This window comes from Schistocerca cancellata, unplaced genomic scaffold (assembly GCF_023864275.1).
Source record: "Schistocerca cancellata isolate TAMUIC-IGC-003103 unplaced genomic scaffold, iqSchCanc2.1 HiC_scaffold_526, whole genome shotgun sequence".
NCBI classification, from domain to species: Eukaryota; Metazoa; Arthropoda; class Insecta; order Orthoptera; family Acrididae; genus Schistocerca; species Schistocerca cancellata.
The window spans coordinates 30001-33583 of record NW_026046540.1 but is presented as its reverse complement, the minus strand read 5'-3'; positions in this window follow the sequence as shown (position 1 = coordinate 33583).

The following is a 3583-nucleotide window of genomic DNA, read 5'->3' as shown; positions in this document are numbered from 1 at the left end:
TGAACTGATTTAATGAGCCATTCGCGGTTTCACCTTAATGCGGCTTGTACTGAGACATGCATGGCTTAATCTTTGAGACAAGCATATGACTACTGGCAGGATCAACCAGGGAGCTGCGTCAACTAGAGCTGAGCAGCCGGCCGCCCGGGAGTGTGTCCCAGGGGCCCGCGCGAACACGCAAGCGTCCGCTCAATTATTCTGCAAACAGGAGGAGGCTGAGCTCCCCTGCACAATACACCTCGAAACCCTCTCAGGTCCCGGCGGCGCGCAGCGCCGTCCTAAGTACTTGGTCGGGTTCGAGAGAGGCGCAATCGCCCGGAGTTAGGCGAGTAGACGCTTTAGGTGCGACCACCCGTGCTCCCAACTGAGCTTGCCGCTGCCGACAGAGGCCCGGGAGCGTGCTGTCGTGGCATTGCCGGCGGGAGACAACACGCGCCACCTACGGTGACCGGCAGCTCCAACGCCAGCGCCACAGAAGGGCAAAGGCCCCACGTGGGTGCCGAAGCGAACTCTCCCAGCACAGCGCACGTGCCAACACGTCTGCACAACTGCGATACAAACCACCAGCGAGAACCGCTGGGGCGACCGAGCAGCAGACGGCGTCGCGGCGCCGAGTGCCGGGCGGCGGCGCATCCTCAACGCACACAGTCCTCAGTCGGACCAGCACACTGCAGATGTCCACCGCGCTTCGCACCGGGCCCGCGAGGACCCACTTTGGCCGCCCGGCGCCGCGCGCAGGGTGCCCCGGCGCGCAGCTGCGCCGCCTGCCGCGTCCGTCGGCCGGCGCGCCTGCCACTGGGCGCCCCCACCAGCCGGCTGTAGCGCGTGCGCCCACGCACCGCGCGGCCAGCACGCCGGGCGGCCCCCCCTCACCGGCCGGGGACGGTCCCACCCAGCCACCGCCGCGTATCGCTTCACACACAGATTTGCCCTTACTGATTTACCTCCAGCAACAACAACCGCACCACAATGGGTTTACCAGTTGTTCATTTGCGTTGCGTCACGTCACCAGCAAACGTAGACGTCCATCCCAGTTTGCAAATGCAACGATTATTGCATACCTGTCTGTTAGGTGTCACGACACACTACGTCTGCCCACATACACGCAACAAAATGTGCACGACTAGAGAACACGTGGGAGGTGGCCCCCTACGTATGCGATGTCCATTACGAGACCGACTGTCAACCAGCATCTGTACCATGTCGCAGATGTGGAACGCGGTGCACCATGCTATCACACTGTGTGAGAAGAGACGACTACGTTTGAATACACGCGCCACTACATCAACAGACGGCTCATGCTGATCGCCATCCAGGGCGTCCGTTACTCCCACACGTCTCTATGGCGTACCACACTGCAATGTAGCTGTTATGGGGAGACGGCACGTGGCTGAGTGCACAACATTTGGACCGTATGGTTCGCTGTTGTTGGGCGCAGTCGTACGGTCACACATGTGCCACAGCGTATCATTCAGTACATACGGACCTATGTGCAGTACAATGTGAGGATTAAGCTTACGATATCAGCGGACAGTGGACACAGGCCGTACCACGACGTAGACTGAGCGCTTCGACATGCGAATGCCAGTGAACAGCTGCGAAGGGCATTGAACACGCAAGCACCTGAACGACCAGCGTGCGAAGGCAGGGTGGAGGGGGGGGGGGCGATGTACATCCTGCAGTTGTCCACATTACAGTGTACAGCGGGAGCATGTAAAAAGTAAGCAACACTTGCGAAGTGTTCAACATGAAACGACACACAAGAGGGTGGGCGGTGCGAGTAGCGAACTATATTCAGAGGGTTGTGGTTAGACAACACTAGATTAATGTAACGTGTCATATGCCAATTACAGAGCAGGTTAAGGCACAACGTGGGTTAGGTTAAGGCACAACGTGGGTTAGGTTAAGGCACAACGTGGGTTAGGTTAAGGCACAACGTGGGTTAGGTTAAGGCACAACGTGGGTTAGGTTAAGGCACAACGTGGGTTAGGTTAAGGCACAACGTGGGTTAGGTTAAGGCACAACGTGGGTTAGGTTAAGGCACAACGTGGGTTAGGTTAAGGCACAACGTGGGTTAGGTTAAGGCACAACGTGGGTTAGGTTAAGGCACAACGTGGGTTAGGTTAAGGCACAACGTGGGTTAGGTTAAGGCACAACGTGGGTTAGGTTAAGGCACAACGTGGGTTACGTTAAGGCACAACGTGGGTTAGGTTAAGGCACAACGTGGGTTACGTTAAGGCACAACGTGGGTTACGTTAAGGCACAACGTGGGTTACGTTAAGGCACAACGTGGGTTACGTTAAGGCACAACGTGGGTTACGTTAAGGCACAACGTGGGTTACGTTAAGGCACAACGTGGGTTACGTTAAGGCACAACGTGGGTTACGTTAAGGCACAACGTGGGTTACGTTAAGGCACAACGTGGGTTACGTTAAGGCACAACGTGGGTTACGTTAAGGCACAACGTGGGTTACGTTAAGGCACAACGTGGGTTACGTTAAGGCACAACGTGGGTTAGGTTAAGGCACAACGTGGGTTAGGTTAAGACACAAATTGCGTTACAAATTGCGTTACATTGCGGTACAAATTGCGTTACATTGCGGTACAAATTGCGTTACATTGCGGTACAAATTGCGTTACAAATTTGGTTAGGTTAAGGTGCAAAATGGGTTGGATTACAGTACACAACATGGTAAGAGATAGTGTGTTTGGGGGGGGGGGGGGGGGGCAGGTTCGTTGGTAGTGATCATTGTAAGTGAATGTCTGAGGCAGCGTCAGTATGTCACAGCAGTTCTGTCTCGTCAGGATGCGCTTTTCGCTCGTGACTGGAGGCGCGCCGCGTCTGTGGTTGCGGCAAGGGAGTGGCAGACCTGTGTGATTCATTCCTGCCATTGTTTCTGTGCCGTAACAGGAGGCAGTGTGGTGGTGTTGGGTGCACCCCTGTGTAGGACATGTGTGGGTGTTGGTGGCTTATCTGAGCAATTGTGGATGTTGGACGGGTGGGATATTCTATTTTATAATTGGACCCCCTGGTGTGGTTATCATAGTGTGGATGGTGTACTGTGGCGGAGAGGATGCACCGGACGTTGGTCCATGCTGGTGCTTACATATCGTATCTGTGTCTGTTACAGGCAGAGAGTAATGTGTGATGGAGTGTCTCGCTGAGGTGTGGTTCATATTGTGTGCACAGACTTACAGCATGTATAGGGACAGCGGGAATTTGGCATATTGGATATAACTCGTCATGAAACGCAAGATATAGGGGTGGATTGCAACGTACGAGTGCGGGAAGAGTCCGCCGTTCATCCGCTTGGGTTGCGATTTGGGCGGTTGGGGTGGGGCACGTGCGGGTGCGGGTGGAGTGATTGTCGGTTGACTACTTCGTGCGACGCAGGCACTGGCGTTCGGGTTCCTGTGGTGGACAGATGATGCAGGCTTTGTGGGTGGCGTCGAAAAATGGGTACTGTGGGACCTAGCGATGTCGTAGTCGGGGTGGCGTCTCATAGATGGCGGTATCGTCGGTGCAGCAGGTCATGTTTCGGGAGACTTGCAGATGGCGGTATTTAGTTTTCGTGTTGCGCGC